Source organism: Felis catus, chromosome A1 (genome assembly GCF_018350175.1).
Source record: "Felis catus isolate Fca126 chromosome A1, F.catus_Fca126_mat1.0, whole genome shotgun sequence".
Lineage (NCBI taxonomy): Eukaryota > Metazoa > Chordata > Mammalia > Carnivora > Felidae > Felis > Felis catus.
The window spans coordinates 156,312,609-156,332,546 of record NC_058368.1 but is presented as its reverse complement, the minus strand read 5'-3'; the positions used below and the strand labels follow the sequence as shown (position 1 = coordinate 156,332,546).

Genomic DNA, 19,938 nt, shown 5'->3' with positions numbered 1-19,938 from the left:
GGCCTTATATTATGTATATGTTTTTTTTCTTCTTTATTACAATGCTGGAAAATTTATATGTTCTATTGTTTTATCTGTTTTTTGGAGGGTAAAGTTTTGTTTTATAGTGGTCCCAAATGTGGTGGAAAAAAAAAAAGATTTTCTTGAAATGCCCAGTGGTTCTTGGCTGTGCATTCATATTAGAAATGAGAAAATTAAGAATGCTGGCAGTCAGCTAAAGGCCTGAATGAGGTTGACTTTTCTTTAGAAGTATCCATACCCATACTGCCTTTCCTAGTTTTCTAGACTGTTAATGCATTTCTTCAACCACAACACTTCTCCCATGTGCTTATTTTTTTTCTTACTCACAGTCAGATATGTAATCAGGAACAAGAAAAAGACAAAGTACATAGTTGCTTGTACAAAAAGGTAGGGGAGGGAGATTTGGCATATTTTAGCTTCACTTCTTACTCCACACTTCTGTCAGGGATATCAAGCCATTCCCTTAATTGCAGCATTCTCTACACACACTCTAGGGTTTGACTTTTCCTTCTCTGCATCTTCCATGAATGCTCTTTTATCTGTCACTTTGTATAAATTTATAGTGATGGCTTTCTCAGTCTCTTCATTGTTATGGTTTATATCCTCTCCCCCAACCACTAACACAGACCTTTATTATCTTTTAAGGGGATGTCAGGGAAAAGGGGAAAATGCATGCTGATTGGTCTTCCTAATCAAAAATTTTGTCCACATAATTAAAAAAAATTTTTTAAGTCACATCTACTCCCAACATGGGTTCAAACTCATGACCCCAAAATCAAGAATCGCCACCAATGAAGCCAACTAGGCACTCCTATCCACGTATTTTAAACAGTTGCAGTGTAACGTGTACATGCTGTCTTGGGTCCTGCTTTCACTTCGCCATTTAAGCATTTTGTACAGTGCTCTACATCTTTATAATTCTTGTTTGTAGCAGTATATGAATGTATTTTTAAAGAAACAGTTTGCTGTGTCTTTTTTATTACAGGGCTTTTGCATTTTAATTACTGCCTCCTCTATCTTTACTCTTTTCTCCATAACTTCCCTCAGGTGACCCATGATAACAACATTGACAGTTTGTGAAGCAGTAAATCTTAATTTTTTTCCCCTTTGGTCAGCCGATTGGCTGAAAGCTATCAAGAAGGGCAATTTGCCCTGGAGCAGGCTGACATTGTCGTCCAGAAGGCAATTTCAGTTATTTATAGGTTTTCCAAGAAATCTTGTGATTTCAGCTATGGAGTATAGATGATGTGTTGTATCTCTAAAATGGTGTCCTAGCTTTGGCATCTTCACCCTACTTCATAGGTGGAACTGAACCATTTCTCTCTTTATAATTCCTGTTTCCCCTTTTGTTCAAATTCAGTTCCCAGAGTGGCCAAGTTATTTATGAGGATGTTTGTCTGTTTTTGATGAAATAACAACTGGACGTCAGCTTGGTTTAATGAATGTTAGTAACAATTAAGCACTTGAATATTAGACACCAGAGAAAGGCAAAAAGTATGAGGACAATCAATAAATGTCAAAACAAACATTTGGAACCTTTATAGCAGATTTCTAGTCGACCTAGGCCTAACCAAGAGATCAGTTTCATGGGTTGAAGATAACAAAAGAGTCTTTTCTACTAAATAGCACATTTATTGTTTAACTTTTTTCCTTCTTTTAAAAAGGCAACATAAATAAAAAGCATAGATTTTGGAGCAAAGAAGTAAAACTTATTATTTGTGCATGATGCAAAATTAAAGAAAAAATATAAGAACATTAATTTAGCAAATACCCCGGATAAGAACATCCATATTCAAAAATTATACAAATACATATTTAAACAAAAAAGTGAAGAGATTTTTGCAAAGACATACTGTTTACGCTAACACTGAAAATATGAAGTCCCTAGGAATACATCTAACATAATAAGAGATATACAAAACTCCTATGGGGAAAGTATAGCACTATTGTGTGACAATAAGAACTTGGTAAGTGGAATGATATACCATACAGATGGCTTGCAAAACTCGATGTTTTAACAGATGCCCAATTCAATCAGTGTAGTCTCAAATTCCTGTTTGTTTTGGTGTGGAAGGGGGAATACTTGACAGTAGATTATAAGATGATATGGAAAAACAAAAGGCCAGTCATCAAAAATAGCAACAGTATACTTTAATGGAGGGAAAGACAAATAGACTGGTGGAACCCCACTAGTGAAAGCGTGATCCATGGCTCCATAGCATTGGTGGCATTATCTAGAAGCTTCTTAGAAATATAGAATCCCAAATCCCAACCCCCAATCAACTGAATTAGAATCTATTTTAACAAGAACATCCAGAAGAGTGAGAAAAAAAATGGTTTTAACAAACTGTTCTGGAAACTAAACTGGTAATTAACAGGATAAAAGTAATTGTATTGAAATGCTTTGTTTCTGTGTGGTACATCCATCCTTTACTCTGTAAAATCTACATTTATTTAGGAACATTTGAAAAATCACTGACAATGAAAGGAATGTTTTGCATGTAGATTTTTCTAGATGCGTATCTTATTCATGTGTCCGTAGTCTATGGATCGTCTAGTTAATAAGTTTTCTTAGGTACCCCAACTTTAGCATGTCTTGATGTAATTCCAGTCTCTTGACTCATGCCTGTATGTCAGAACTTCATGATAGTACTGTCACTACCATCATAAACAAGTAATGTGACCATACCCCCTCCATTGTGACGGTGATAAAGTTTTATCTAATTATTTTATAGGTGTATTTTGTATATGTTGGGGGGGAAAATGAAGATAATAAAGAAAAGGCAGCTCTTCCACTGACAACTTGGAAGGAAATAATTTCCCCTTATTTAGCATTAGAAGACCAGCTCATTCTTCGAGTCTTCTGAAACAAAATTAGGTAAGAAAAGTTTTTCTTCATATTTTGAATAATTTGTTCTCTGCTTGCTCTGTCTCCTTGAAGGCTTCTGTAATTCTATTCCTTTGGCCTCGAAGAGAAATACAGTTAGCATTTTCCTTTAGGAAGTTCGTGTGCCAGCCAGCTGTCAGCCTTATGATGTACCTGATCTCCGATGTCAGGGGAAGCACAATTCAATTTTAAACTAAGTCTTCTGCACCACAGTGCAGCGGGACTGCCAGCAGCTCTTTTTTATGTAACTTGCTTTGAAATGCTGCCTTCTACCCAAACAGTACAGTTTTATTTTTAAATCCTTTGTGTGAGATAAAACCACCACTAACTGACTTTGCTTGTCTTTAAAAATCAATGAATTGAACGAAATAATCTGTAAGCATTTCTTAGCTACTCTTCCTCATTTCTAGAAAAGAAAGTCCCACTGCTTGTTTAACTTATGACTCGTCTCAACATGTTGAAAGCATTGACTATAAGGCATAACATTCAGGCTCTGAAAGGAACTGTGACAAGTTCAGTCAAAAGGGAAAAGAGGAATAATTTATAAAAGATGCTGCAGATAATGATGCCAGCCAGTTATTTTAAAATGCATCCATCTCACCTTCTAATGAATTAGATTTGTCAACAGCAAATGTTTTATGCACCACTTCTAATAAAAGTGGCATGCTAGCAATGCGGCGCTTTGAGGTTGGCTTCTTCAAAGCCTTAGGAGCATCTTCAATTCAAAGATATTTTTTAAATAATAGATATTAAAAAGTATATTTAAATAATATTAAGGTTGTGACACAAACACCACATGACAAAATTCAGGAGTTTCAAAGCAGACACTGACATGCCATCACTATTTCACATAGTACCTGTTTTTTAAATTAGGAGAGCAACAGACTCATTTGGGGATTGTGTGTCAATTTAACTTTAAATTCTCTGTTGTTTTGGTTGGTGTCACAACCTTAATGTCAGCTTTTCAAATAGGTTTCTACGTTTCCTTTAGTTCGGGGTCATTAAAAACTGCATATGATAAATCTAAGAGGCATAAATGGGTCACACTGAACTGGAATTTGTTGCTTCTCTGCTGTTGAGAGACAAGTAATGCCTGCCTCGTAAATGGACAAGTTAGCTCAGGCATTTTGGTGAATTTCTGGTTTTTCAGAAATTTGTTTCAGACCAATAGAAACCCAAATAACCAGATGTGAGATGTTGATATAATTCTGTTCATAATCGACTCTTCTTGTGCCTCCAGTCTTAACCATTGGATCTTGGTCGTCACCTCCATAGATGTTGAGAATCACAGTTTCCACACTTGATATTTTTTTTCACTGAGAGTATAAGTTATTTCCTCTGGAACAATCCTTATTCGGTGTAGTTGAGTATATGTAAAACCTGCCTTAAAACTTCATATGGTAGTCTTTTATATAAAACACTTTTATGTAGATTTTTGGCAGGGGCAAAATCTTGTGTTTTAAAGTAACACTTGTTACAGAAAGTAAAATGTAAAGTAAAATGCGATATGTTGTGTTGTGTGTTAAAAAATTTTCTAGTACCCCACCACATGTTAAAGAGCAACCAAGAGCATTCTGCAGGGGAAGAGCAAAAGAGGAGAGAGAGGAGGGAAAGAGTAATCTATTCATTTACATTCCTTTCTTCTCCTGGATTCTTATCTGTCATGATCTCACAACTCAGGTCTATGCTGAATCTAGTTTTAATTTAGAAAAATAAACATATTAGAATCTGTCCCATAGTTGTCTTTTTCATCACCTGTGTTAGAGGTACAAAAGATTAAAAGAGAATCAAATTACCTATTGATCTTTTCTTGCTGGCTCAAAGATACTGACTAACCAAAAACACTACATAATTCTCATCTCCTCCTTGATTGAACCACTAGGTTTTACCCTTCCTGGTTTTTATCAATGACTCAGCAAACATTAATCTTTTCTAGTTCCCTCTAGTTGCATTCTGTTCCCTCTATCTATTTTTCAAGTTGTGTTAAATTTTAGACATTTTTAATAGTTTTCATTTAGGACGATGCTGTGAAATCTTCACTTCTGGTCCTAACTTTTCCTATTCACTGGACCCTCCCATATCACATCATTATTAAATCATCACAATTCTGACAAGTAATAGTCTTTCTAAGCCCTAGTCCTCAACAGGAAGAGGGAATTATGCTGCGTGGTGTAGTGGTTTGAAAATCTGTACATTTGTTTGTGAAGGTTTGGACTAAATCCTTTAAACCCATTTAAACTATACTTAGTGTCCTTGTTTGAACAATTTTTTTAAAAAAATAACAAATGGCCCCCCTTTTTTTTTTTTTTTTTTTTTTTAAGATTTATTTCTAAGTAAACTCTACACCCAACATAAGGCTTAAACTCCCAACCCCAAGACCAAGATTAGGGTTGCATTTTCTACCGACTGAGCCAGCCAAGCACCACTGAACAAATTTTTAAAATCATGATTATTGTTCATACTAATACTAATTCTGATTTCTGTTTGATAAAAATGAAAAGTTTTAAGCAAAAATGGCTGTTTCTAAATTCAGAGGAAGCTATTCAAATAAATGAATCAGAACTCACTATATACCTACAATGTGAAAAATTTCTCTGCAGAAAAACAAAATATTATAGGCCAAGCTGGTTTCTTGCAAATTCATTTAGAGCAGTTTCAGATTTATGTATTTAATAAAGCTGGATCCAACTTACGTATTAAATGTCCTTCATTGTACAGTGATGTCCCAGTAACTGCCTGGGAAAGAATGATGGAATTTTATTTATTGTTTCTGCTGTATCAGTCATTTCCATAAATGACTTTCTAATGGGATACAATATATGTTTTTAATAGTTTTTTTTATAATATTAAGAGTTAATATTTATTGAGTGCTTTCTATATGCCAGTAACTGTTGTGTAAACAATCCATGGATTATCTCATGTAATCCTCATTACAACAATTTAATGATCTTACTATTTTACAGATGTGGTAGAGGCCCAGGAGAAGGTTGCAAAACTAATAAGTAATGGAGCTAGAAGTCACACACCAGTAGTGTGACTCCAAAGCTTGCATTCTAAAACCCTCACTACTCAAAATGTGGTCCCTGGACCAGCAGAATCACCATTAGCTGGGAACTTGTTAGAAATGAAAAATCACAGACCTACTGAAAATCTACATTTTTAACAAGATTCCTAGGTTATTAACTTTGAGAGAACAGTTCTAAACCGCTATGGTCTCCTGCCCTTCTATATATGCAGAATAAATTTTTTTAGGTTTTTTTTTTTAATGTTTATTTATTTTTGAGAGGGAGAAAGAACGTGAGTGGGGCAGGGGAGAGAGAGAGAGAGGGAGGTACAGAATCTGAAGCAGGCTCCAGGCTCTGAGCTGTCAGCACAGAGCCCAATGCGGGGCTTGAACCCATGAACCGTGAGATCATGACCTGAGCAGAAGTTGAATGCTCAACCAACTGAGCCACCCAGGTGCCCCAGAATAAAATTTTTTTAACTGATTTCTATTTTTATCTGCAGTATAGTACTGAATGCTCATCTTTATGCTGTTTTGGGTGTTCCTATTATATGTAAAGTGTATTATGAAGAGATCTGACAAGTAAACATGAGCAGCCATCCGAGGTTAGACCCCAAGTTATCTTGAAATCAGTTGTATAAAGAGTGGGGGGGGGGGAAGGGAGGAAATGGGGCTGACATCCCATAGTGTAAAGGGCAAGAGGTCTTTTCTCTCCACCATAGCACCTAACTACTCCAACACCCGAGACTTTCTTACAAGCACAGTGAAGCACACTGCCTTGAGTACAAATTCTAGAGACCACTGGCAGGGGTTTGGATGTCAGCTCCTATTTCTAGTTTTGTGGGACCTCAGGAAAGTTAAACAGCTGTCTGTACCTTAGCTTCACCATCTGGGAAATGAGGTCTAAAATGGTTCTTATTTCACAGGATTATCCGAATGATGAAATGAGTAATCCATGTAATCCATGCAGAGGGTCTAGAACAGAGCCAGATATGAAGCAAGTGCATAAATGTTAGCTACTGTAGTTTAATATTGCTATGATTTCCATCTTAGAATAGAATAGATTCATATCATATACTTCTTGGTTCTCAGTTGGTAATAAATTGACAGATACTGTTGTTAGCATAGCTCATCACATAAAGGGATATCTTTGCTGTTAGAGTCCAAACCATAAACTTCAGTATTTGGATTTTTCTGAAAAATATCTCATTGAGGCACTTCCTGCCTGTGAGTTCTGCTAAAGGCCACTTGATTGTGGTACTTAACCAGTTAAGTCCAGTGAAATCAGGTAAAAATAAAAATGAAATATGTTAATATATTGAATTCTTAAATACGTATGCTTTTAAACTGAATAAAGATAATGAGAATTGTAAATCCATTTGGCCAACTACTTGCATAAGTAATAGAGGAAAAATTAAGTGGATAAAGAATATTTGAGGTGCCTGGTTGGCTCAGTCTGTTCAGCATCTGACTGTTGATTTTGGCTCAGTTCATGATCTCAGCGTTGTGGGATGGAGCCACATCGGGCTCTGTTCAGATGAGTGTGGGGCCTGCTTAAGATTCTCTGTCTCTGAAAAAAATAAATAAATAACATTTAAAAAAAGAAAAAAGAATGTTTAAAGGCTGAAGATTCCAGAAGCTTCTTTGTTTCCTTTGGGGAAATGTAATTCTGAAATTAATCACGATAGGCTCTGGGGGAGTAATGGTTTAGTGTGCAGGTACTCCCTTAACTTTTCAAGAATGTGTCTAATATGTGAAGTGAGATTGCATGTTCCTGGAAAGTAACATTTTGAAAGCTGACTTGTGAAAGGCACTGAGATAAAAATAGTTGGTGAAAAGAATGCCCTGGGAAACTTAAATTGCCAATGTCAAGACCCATACCTAGAGAGTTTAATTCACTAAGGCCTGGGATGAGACCCAGGTATTTGAATTTTTAACAGTTGCGGGGGTAATTCTGCTTCAATTAGTCTTGGACTACACTTTAAGAAACACTACAATAGAGTCAAGGACACAAATTTGATGCTATTTTTTTCCGTTTTCTTTATCTTCTTGGTTCTCTTCTACTCCCTGTTAGTGGTCCCATGCCAGTCCTTAATTTTCTGCTTTTTTTTCTTTTTTACCCTTTCTCAAAAAAACATCTCCTCTGGATTGATTAGTCATGTCTTTATGGATGGTTCTACAAAATGATCACAAAGGTCTCTTTAAAAAAAAAAAAGTTTATCTTGAGAGAGAAAGAACACCAGCACTGAGAGCCCACCCAAGAGTGGGGGAGGGGCAAAGAGAGAGAGGGAGAGAGTGAATCCCAAGCAAGCTGTGCATTGTCAGCCCGGAGCCCAAAGTGAGGCTCCATCCCATGAACCTCAAGACCTGAGCTGAAATTAAGAGGTAGATATCTAACTGATTGAGCCACCGAGACATCCCCAAGGTCTCTCTTTAATCTAAAAATCTTTAAGCCAAAATGCAGGTGCTTAAATCATTCTAGAGGCTGTGGGTGCATTAAAAAATAAATAAAAATGAAGAAAGAAAAAGGAGTAGAATAGAGAATAGAAATCAAAGCAAGAATTAAGGATCAGTAGTGGTTCATGAAACCTATGTTTAAGATGAGTATGTGCACACATACACATGAGTTTGCAATGCACTTATTTTAGAGAGAGCACACAAGTACTTTTTAACCTGTGAATCATAATCCAAAAATTTTTTAAGATACTGAGTCTTGGTATTCCACACTTCAGTGGGACATTGTTAATGATATGTTTTCTCACGCATTCACCTCATATATCGCCTCCATCTCTACTCTGGACATTTCCATTTGTATAATACACTCAAAATCATCTGTGTAAAACTACATTTGCTGTGTAAAACTACCATTTACCTCCTATATTTTATATCTATTCATAACTTCATCCAGATTAAAGTTTCAGAATTTCCTTTGTAATAATTTAGCTCCTTCTCATTTGTCTATCCTTATGCCCCAACCAGTAGAAAACATATGGGTGACCATGGTAGTGACCCACCCCTCAGCTAGCTCCTCAAAGGCTAGCATGGACATGCACTAGATGGTATCTATAACTGCCTTCAGCAAGGCTGTAAGAGCCCTTGACAGCAAGCATGCCCTGCTCTGTTTGATGCCCATCTTTTTACAATTAGTTTTTTCCTGCCCTGAGTTTTATTGCCCAGGAATACCCACACCTTGGCTTTCACTCTTTGCTAGCTTCTAATGACACATCCACACATCTCCTATCTCTTATGGTGCCTTTATAATTTTCATATTGTCCTGTTTGGTTTCTCTAATGACTTGGGTCTAAAATCCAAGCTTGGGACATGTGACACATGTACCTGGGACATGTGACACCTGCCTGGTTTTCTCTCAGCTATACTTGCCTGCCTCATTCAGCAACCCAAGTTTTATACTCTGGAAAGTCATTTCAAAAACCATCTTTCCTTTTCTCATGGCCCATCATCCTCTTCCTATTCATCATCACCTTCATGTGGGTTAATTCACTATCTTAATTGTTCTTCCTGCCTCTGTTCTCTCATCTTAACACTGACAAATATTTATACAACATTAGTTAGGTACTGCCTTAGTAAAACACACAAAAAAAAAAAACAAAGAAAAAGAAAAAAACACAAGAAAAAACAAAAACACTCTGACTCCCTATTTTGTATAGGATTTACAAAATAAAGCCCAAATATTTTCCTTCTAGAGGAAAAAAAACCTTAGCATACCTTTTCAATTTTTTTTTTTTTTTAAGTACGTTCTAGGGGCTTGAACTCATGACCTTGAGATCAAGAGTTACATGCTCTACTGACTAAGCGAGTCAGGTGCCCCATACCTGTTTGGTTTTATTTTTCACTATTTTCATCTGTGAGTTTTCTGCTCTGTCTTGCCCAAACAGTCCCATTTATGCTCTAGGGATGTTCTAATCACTTTAATTACCAGGGGCCCCTCTTGGTGGTGGTTCATGAATCTGGAGCAGGTAGTTGTGGCTGGAGTTTAGGAATGTGTCCTAGTACATACAAAGAAACCTCAAGATGGGAACCTCAGGGCACCTGGGTGGCTCAGTTGGTTAAGTGACTCTTGATTTTGGCTCAGGTCCTGATCTAATGGTGTTGCAAAAGACCTCACCCTCCCCCCAACTCCACCTCAAGGTGGGCATAGAGCCTATTTAGGATTCTCTGTCTCTCTGCCCCTTCCCCACTCATGCCTACATCCACGCACATGCGCTCTCTCAAAAACAAAGCAAGACAGAACAAAACATGGGGACCTAATTATATATTGGTAATAAGCAAGTTATTAAGAAGAGTCCAGGTTCTGGAAGAGAATAGAAATGAGCAGGAGACAAACTCATTATTTACTTCTCAAGTTAACTGTCTGGCTAAGGCTTCTTATGTCCTCTCTTCACTACTTGTTGGATCATTCCAGATTAGGAGAAGGCTTCAACCTACATATGGTGAGAGATTAAATGTCTTCAACTGTGGAGCCTGGGAGGCTGTAGATTTTAGAAGATCACTGGGCTCCCACCTTCAGGAAATGCCTTTATCTTACTTTTTCTTGGTGGCTTGACTTCTCTATCTCCATCTGCCTCGAAGGAACTTCCCACTGCAGGATTCTAGGTCATTTGTTACTTGAACCATTCAGTTGATACTAAATTATCTAATGCAGTATTTTTTGTATTTTTAATTTTTTTTCCATTTTTTTTCAAATTTATTTATTTTGAGAGAGAGAGAGAATGTGTGTGGGAGTTGGGGAGAGGGGCAGAGAGAGAATCCCTAGCAGGCTGCATGCTGTCAGTGCAGGTACCCAATGTAGGGCTCCATGTCTTGAACCAAACCATGAGATCGTGATCTGAGCTGAAATCAAGAGTCAGACGCTTAGCTGACTGAGCCACCCCAGTGACCCAAATTTGTTTTTGCTTTTTGTGTCAGAATTAAGACATGCTCATTATAAGTTCAGATAGATAAAGGAAGTTACTAAGAGTAAAAATTTCTTTTTTCCCTGTCCCATTTTATTTTATTTTTTATTTATTTATTTTTTTAATATGAAATTTATTGACAAATTGGTTTCCATACAACGCCCAGTGCTCATCCCAAAAGGTGCCCTCCTCAATACCCATCACCCACCCTCTCCTCCCTCCCACCCCCCATCAACCCTCAGTTTGTTCTCAGTTTTTAAGAGTCTCTTATGCTTTGGCTCTCTCCCACTCTAACCTGTTTTTTTTTTTTTTCCTTCCCCTCCCCCATGGGTTCCTGTCCCATTTTAGTTCCATTGCCCATAGATTAGCACTGTTACTAGCTTGTTGACTATCGTTCGTGATATTTTGGGATGATTTGTTTTTTTTCAAAAGCATTTTAACTATATCATGCTATATATGTAGTTCTACAACTTATTATTTTTTTAATGAAATAATGCAGCTCTTTGGAATCTTTTTATGTCATGCCATACAGAGCTAGATTATCATTTTTATATGTACATAAGTTCTTTTACTTGAGTTATATTTTTACTTAAAATATTACATATAGTGATAACATATCATATATCGAGTTTGCCCAAGATAGTCTCAATTTATGCCTTTTGTCCTAGTATTTCATCTGGTTTAGCATTTGTCTCCGATTTTTCATTTTTGAATAAAGTATTATTTAATAGTTGCATGTAAACCAGCTTAGGTTTAGGTAGACCTATATTTTGTATTTCTACATTCTGACATAATCTCATATGTGAGATTCCAGTGTACTAAACGAAATTCTCACTTTACCATATGATTAAGTTGGCAATCTCCCATTTCCCTTTTCCACATCCTTTCTGGAAGTAATAATAGCTTAACACACCTTTTTCAAGGGTAACATGAGGGTGCTTGCTGATAAAATGAATGTGCTCTGGCATGAGCAGTTAGGTACAGCTAACTTTTTCAGGCTTTGGGTGGTGGTGGTGGCAGAAGTATTTGATGCTGCTCCTTCTGCTGGACACTTGATATGTCAGCCACTTGGTGCTCAGCCCATGCCCTTGCCAATGGGTTGCACGACATTTGCCAGCCTTTGTTCAGTCTCGCCAATAGAGTGAATGCAGCCTGAAATCTATTGCCACAAGTTTTTTTATCATGTATCATAAATCTACAACTACTTTTATTGTTGAGTAACACATTTTTATTTTGTAATAACCCTTTTGGTGGCATTGATTTCAAACACAACATGCATGCACACACACACGCACGCACACACACACACACACACACACACAGCAGTGCACATTGAACAGCACGGAATTTTGTTTAACTTATGGAGTTGAAATAATGTGTAACTCAAACTATGGGGGCTATAATGACATCAATGATCACATGAAAATAAGAACACATGCTTCTGCTGATGAATCAGCAACATCTATTGCACAGTCGTATTTTAAGATTGTGCCTGAAAATGCTACATTTAATAACTCACCTGCAGAAGGTACATTTGTGTGCCACTCTGTGAAACTTTACTTTTTATTTAGGTCAAGTGGTTCTTCTAAGTTAACTTCTCTCATTTTCAGTTACAGGTCTTCTTGTTCATATAAGAAAGGTGAATCAGTAACTATTAATGTGTTGGCTCCGTTAATAGAACCTTATCAACAGTTAAATAATGCCAATTTTAAATCAGTATCATTGGATATTTCTAATAAAAGATTAATTAATTCCAATAATGGTTTAAGTTTCATGTCTAATTCATGAAATTAAAGTAGAGCATTTATTTTTTACCTATTTATTGTAGTTTATTTTTAAAAAATATTTATTTATTTTTTCAATATATGAAATTTATTGTCAAAATGGTTTCCATACAACACCCAGTGCTCATCCCAAAAGGTGCCCTCCTCAATACCCATCACCCACCCACCCCCTCCCTCCCACCCCCCATCAACCCTCAGTTTGTTCTCAGTTTTTAACAGTCTCTTATGCTTTGGCTCTCTCCCACTCTAACCTCTTTTTTTTTTTCCTTCCCCTCCCCCATGGGTTTCTGTTAAGTTTCTCAGGATCCACATAAGAGTGAAAACATACGGTATCTGTCTTTCTCTGTATGGCTTATTTCACTTAGCATCACACTCTCCAGTTCCATCCATGTTGCTACAAAGGGCCATATTTCATTCTTTCTCATTGCCACGTAGTACTCCATTGTGTATATAAGCCACAATTTCTTTATCCATTCATCAGTTGATGGACATTTAGGCTCTTTCCATAATTTGGCTATTGTTGAGAGTGCTGCTATGAACATTGGGGTACAAGTGGCCCTATGCATCAGCACTCCTGTATCCCTTGGGTAAATTCCTAGCAGTGCTATTGCTGGGTCATAGGGTAGGTCTATTTTTAATTTTCTGAGGAACCTCCACACTGTTTTCCAGAGCGGCTGCACCAATTTGCATTCCCACCAACAGTGCAAGAGGGTTCCCGTTTCTCCACATCCTCTCCAGCATCTATAGTCTCCTGATTTGTTCATTTTGGCCACTCTGACTGGCGTGAGGTGATATCTCAGTGTGGTTTTGATTTGTATTTCCCTGATAAGGAGCGATGCTGAACATCTTTTCATGTGCCTGTTGGCCATCTGGATGTCTTCTTTAGAGAAGTGTCTATTCATGTTTTCTGCCCATTTCTTCACTGGGTTGTTTGTTTTTCGGGTGTGAAGTTTGGTGAGCTCTTTATAGATTTTGGATACTAGCCCTTTGTCTGATATGTCATTTGCAAATATCTTTTCCCATTCCGTTGGTTGCCTTTTAGTTTTGTTGGTTGTTTCCTTTGCTGTGCAGAAGCTTTTTATCTTTATAAGGTCCCAGTAATTGATTTTTGCTTTTAATCCCCTTGCCTTTGGGGATGTGTCAAGTAAGAGATTGCTACGGCTGAGGTCAGAGAGGTCTTTTCCTGCTTTCTCCTCTAGGGTTTTGATGGTTTCCTGTCTCACATTCAGGTCCTTTATCCATTTTGAGTTTATTTTTGTGAATGGTGTGAGAAAGTGGTCTAGTTTCAACCTTCTGCATGTTGCTGTCCAGCTCTCCCAGCATCATTTGTTAAAGAGACTGTCTTTTTTCCATTAGATGTTCTTTCCTGCTTTGTCAAAGATTAGTTGGCCATACGTTTGTGGGTCTGCTTCTGGGGTTTCTATTCTATTCCATTGGTCTATGTGTCTGTTTTTGTGCCAAAAAAAATATTTATTTTTAAGGAGAGAGAGAGAGAGAGCTGGGAAGGGGCAGAAAGGAAAGGAGAGAGACAATCCCAAGCAGGCTCCACACTGTTAGCACAGAGCCTGACACGGGGCTTGATCTCACCATCCATAAGACATGACCTGTGCCGAACCAAGAGTCAGAGGCTTAACCGACTGAACCTCCCAGGTGCCCCAAAAGTAAAGCATTTAGACGTTCATTCTCTAAACAGTGAAATACTTGTTATTATTGTGGATCCTACTATAAATTGAATTCCAAACTGCAACATGATAAAATTTTTTGGTCTTAGTGATATTAAAAATATGTTGTAGTAGAACACAACACCATAAAAAATTTAAATAAATATAGAACCTATGAAGAGAACCTATACTTGGAATATGTTGTGATGCCATGGTAACTCATAATTATACCCCAAATACTCTGTAAATTTACCTATCTAAATAGGAGATGTAGTTGTCAAAAAGACAAATATGTTTATACACAAGATAACCAGCCTTAACTTTTTATGATTAGACTGCTGTTGAAGAAAATAAAAATAACTTAAGCATGGCAGTATACACTTTTTATTTTTGGATTTAGAAATATTCGAAACTTTGAAGAATTTCAGTCAATTGGAAATTGACTTTAAGTGCTTATCATGGTATTAAATACTCTTGTAACATTACCCTCTAAATTTTTTGTTTCATTTTCTTTAAAATCTATATGAAATCTTTAATCAGAGTGTTCAACAAATGGTAGGCAAAAAAAAAATCAATTTTATATGATGCATTTAGGGAATTGAATTGAAACCAATGCTCACAAATAAATAGGAAGACCATGAAATGTATCCCTATGAAATTAAAGGGAAGACTGAACAAATGAAATGATGAGAACTCAAATGGTCTACAAGATTTAATTGTGAAATTCCATAATTGTGTTTTGAAATATGCAGACTAATAAGAAACATCTTTTGATGGAGTTTATATTTTTAATTGGATAAATTGATATTCTAGTTCAGAGTATAGTTGAACTGAGAAAGCCTGCAGCATCTAAGTTTAGCACAACATTGAAACTAATCATAAATACGTGATGAGGTTTTTTTAATTTCAGAAATTTAATTTATATGTATTTGAGTTTTGTTTATTGATCATAGTCTCCATGGAGGAAAAAATATATATACAAAGAGCCCAAACCACTACCTTTAAGAACATTTAGGCTAAGTATTAATATATTTTATTAATAAAAATTCAAACTGAGGATATTTTCCATTTAGTAAAATTTGCTGTGAACTTAATAAATTTACCAAGTAACTTAACACCTGAGGGAGACTATACAGGTATCAACAATTTACAATTTACCAACCCTAAAATGCAGTTTAGAAAAATATAAAAAATATATAATCATGAAAAATACTTTTCTCAGAAAAGTATCTGTGAGAGACAGATATAGCTAAGAAATTATTTAAAGTATATGGAAATGAATCATGTATATTTTTTAAATATTCAAATAACATAAACTTTTTACTTTAATCACAGATACAAGAATTCCTTAGAAAGCATGTGTTTTTTTTTTTTAGTTTATTTATTTATTTTGAAAGAGAGAATGAGAGTCAGTGGGGTAGGAGCAGAGAGAGGGAGAGAGAGAGAATCCCAAGCAGGCTCTGCGCTATCAGTGCAGAGCCCTATGTGGAGCTTGAATTCAGGAACCGTGAGATCATGACCTGAGCTGTAGGTGAATGCTTAAGTGAATGAGCCACCCAGGTACCCTGAAAGCATGTAATTTTTGAAAGTAGTGTTTGAATATAATTATTAATGTAGATTGTAGGTCCACAGATAAAGTAAGACCATTTAATTGGTCAATAATCAACTTTTGAAAAATTATGTAATTTTAATTATTTTCAGTACCTTTTTTATTCTAAAAAAGACCTGGTTTGGGTGACCCCCCTCCTTGCCAAATTTCCCTCTACAAATTAACAAGTTCTTCTGATTTTTCTGTCTCTTAAGAGTATGATTTTTCTCCCAGTCACGTGGACTTAAAATCTTGCTATAAACGATTTCTATCTCTGTTTTACAAAAATCATTCTCTTGGGAGGATAGAGAATGAGTTAGAGGGAAATGGTGAAGTTTGAACCTATTCAGGTACAATAGGATGTGGATGGGTAGGAGATATAAGAGAAGACTGATCATTTGGCTATGAGATTAATGAGAAAATGGTAGAATGTGTAAGATGACTCCCACTCACAGACATGAGTACCCGAGTTGATAGTGGGGCTGTTAACTATCATAGGGACCTCAAGAGAAGAAGGAAACTTCGGAGGGAAGATAATAAGATGGTCTGGGGACATGTTGAGTTTAACGTATCTGTGGGACATCCAAGGGAGTTATCCAGTATGAAGTCGGATAGGTAGAGCAGGTGCTCCAAAACACAGGTTGTAGCAGAGGACATGGATAGAAATTAATTTGACCAAGAGAAAGGTTAAGAAAATGAGTAAAGGACACAGCTGTGGTGTCCAACATAGCACTGGGAAAGGAACAGGGCTCCAATAGGCAATGGTTTGGCCTATGGAGAAGGGAGAACCCAAGATTAATGCCAAGTGTAACAGGTTGGAGGGAAGACTTGACATCTGGTAATTGTGAGGTTCTAATAACTGTAGGAGGAATTTAGGCCTAGCTTAGACAGGAAATGGTCCAAGAAATATCTTATCATTTGGAACTTTCAGATTCAAATTCAATAAATTAAACTTCCAAGGTATAATGCTCTTTAGTATAGTTTTACACTGTAACTTTTATTCTAATACTTTTCTACAAACTTAGTATTATTATTTCTTTTTACTATAACTTTTTTTCAGAGTTTTACTTTGTACAGGGGCACATTGATTAGTATAGAGTGGACTTTAAAAAATATTATTATTATTATTATTATTATTATTATTATTATTTTATTGTTAAGGAATCCACTTCTGTGACTACACCCGACTCTAGATTTTCTGGTTATGAGCACTGTATTCTCTTCCTGCCTCAGCTGAAAACCCAGACTCATGAAGTCCCAATCCCTGTCTCCCTAGGGATGGATGCCAAAGCCAACCATATAGGAGGCTTTTTCAGAGGAGAACACGACTTTGTCTTCCCAGAAGACAAACCCTCTGCTTTGCCTTACGAGGCAGTTATGAACCCCAAACCACAGACAGGTTGGGACCTGCGCAGGCCTCAGTGTAGATTGGACTTTTTTTAATGTCTTGTCAAGAACATTAGTTTTATTCGGGAACCCTCTTGCACTGTTGGTGGGAATGCAAATTGGTGCAGCCGCTCTGGAAAGCAGTGTGGAGGTTCCTCAGAAAATTAAAAATAGACCTACCCTATGACCCAGCAATAGCACTGCTAGGAATTTATCCAAGGGATACAGGAGTACTGATGCATAGGGCCACTTGTACCCCAATGTTCATAGCAGCACTCTCAACAATAGCCAAATTATGGAAAGAGCCTAAATGTCCATCAACTGATGAATGGATAAAGAAATTGTGGTTTATATACACAATGGAATATTACGTGGCAATGAGAAAAAATGAAATATGGCCTTTTGTAGCAACGTGGATGGAACTGGAGAGTGTGATGCTAAGTGAAATAAGCCATACAGAGAAAGACAGATACCATATGGTTTCACTCTTATGTGGACCCTGAGAAATTAACAGGAACCCATGGGGGAGGGGAAGGAAAAAAAAAAAACAGGTTAGAGTGGGAGAGAGCCAAAGCATAAGAGACTCTTAAAAACTGAGAACAAACTGAGGGTTGATGGGGGGTGGGAGGGAGGAGAGGGTAGGTGATGGGTATTGAGGAGGGCACCTTTTGGGATGAGCACTGGGTGTTGTATGGAAACTAATTTGTCAATAAATTTCATATAAAAAAAAAAGAAAAAAAAAAAAAGAACATTAGTTTTATTAAATAATTTGATGCATAGACCTCTCCTAGAAATTTGACTATTCATTGTATCAGCCCAAAAAAATCTCTTGATTTCACTCTTAGAATCTGTTTGTCAATAATATCCATGGATAAAATTTTAACTTTTTTTACATTTTATTTTTACTTCCTAGCATTTTCTTTTAAAAATTATATCAAAAATGTATTCTGGGGGCATCTGGCTATATCAATCGGTAGAGCATGTGACGCTTAATCTCAGGGTTGTGAGTTCAAGCCCTAAATTGGGTATGGAGCCTAGTTTAAAAAAATAATAATAAAAAGAATGTATTCTTATGTTTAGACTTAAGTTAGTGATTAAAACACCTAATTTAAGTAGTTTTCCTCCTATAAGGTATGCCTTCACATATGTCTTATGTGTTCATTGTGGTCCATTAGCTTTGATATATGATTTATCTTTTAGTAGAAAAATGCTAGGTTCTTTCATCACAATTACAGTCATTGGTCTGATAATCCCGTGAGTCAATCTACACAAAACAAGAAGCTCATATCAAACTCCTGGCAGGTTTAGTTAAAATTAAAATGCATGCTCAACTGTAGAGATTGTCAAGTGTGGAAATAATATTTGTCCAGCTGGACAGCTTTCTTTTGTAGTTGCTAAATGAAAGTTGAGATTCTGTCTGCTCCTTGAAAGCTTCTGTGTCATGAAGGTAATTTGGACTGTTTGTGGTTTGACAGGGATTATTAAAATCAGATGAAGTGAAGGGAAGCAAGTGTGAGAAAGCAAAATTGACACTGACACTCTCTATTATTTGCAGCTTGGATCATGATGACGATGTTGATATGATAGATTCACTGTTGAGATATGTTAAGCAGCAAATAAAGTAAAAAGCGAGTATAGTGATGGATTTTCAGATTTAACATGAAGAAATCCTATATGTACTTTCACTGATTGCTTTTTAAATAGATTTTGAGGTCATTTCATATGAATCCGCTTTAACCAACAACAAATTATACTTGTATTGTACTATAGAATTAAAACATATTCTGCAAAGGCAATAAAACAGAAGATTAAATATTAGAGAAATAGATCACATGACTAAAATAATAGAAGTTTAAAACTAGAAGGGTCCTTAGAGACACTTTTTATCTAATTTCCTTTTTTTCATAAATGGAAACTGGAAAGGGTTTTAAGTTACCACATTTAAATTTTATTTGATAGCTTAAATGTTAAATCCTGATTTTTCACAAGTATATTTTCTTACCTCTTCACAATTTTTAAAAAATGGTTTAAGTTGTTAAAAAGGATTTAAAAAATGATTTAAGCCACAATTTTCTTTGTTTGACGATAATAAATGTTATAATTATATGTGGCCTATAAACAATATTATATACATTGATGAAGTAAATGTATTCCATAAATATGATTTCTTCCGCAAACATCCTTAGCAGAGGGAGTTTATAGCCAGGAGCCTATTTCAAGTTGTTAATCAAGGACAGTTATGGTAGAAAAATATAATTAAATATGAAGAACTATATATATATAAAAGAAGATAAAAAGCCTGGGTTGTCCTATGCATTGTACAAAACCTACAGTGGTATTTAAGCACGGTAATGAATTGTCTGATTTGGTTTTTAAAACAATAAGTTGAATGCCAATATGCAAGTTGGAACCCAACTCAGTGTCCTACAATTCAGTTTAATTCACTTCTGACACTGTCTGGGGTTAACACAAACCCCACAAAGTTAATGGCTCAGTCCCGCAAGGCTGTCCCCACTTTATGTGAGAACATCAAGTGACACCTCTCCAGGGGATGTCTACTTCCACCCTGCTGACTACAAATTTGAGGGTTCCCACAGTCCCCTCTTCAGGTTCAATAGGTCATTAGACTGACACACAGAACTTAGTAAAATGCTGCAGTTCTGGTTACAATATTTTTAGAAAGGCTACAACTCA

General features: G+C 36.3%; 1 protein-coding gene across 8 annotated transcripts in view; it reads left to right on the top strand.

The window, feature by feature from the left end:
- The window catches only part of KIAA0825 (uncharacterized protein KIAA0825 homolog), a 389,144-nt gene that overhangs the window by 16,545 nt on the left and 352,661 nt on the right, over positions 1 to 19,938 (top strand). For 7 of the 8 annotated variants that reach the window (XM_019836968.3, XM_019836952.3, XM_045040117.1 and 4 more), the window contains exon 2: positions 2,757 to 2,899. The exons of the other annotated variant lie outside the window; for it this stretch is intronic. The gene's annotated coding sequence lies outside the window, so the exon portion shown is untranslated. The remainder of the gene's footprint in view (positions 1 to 2,756; positions 2,900 to 19,938) is intronic. 8 annotated transcript variants of the gene reach the window in all.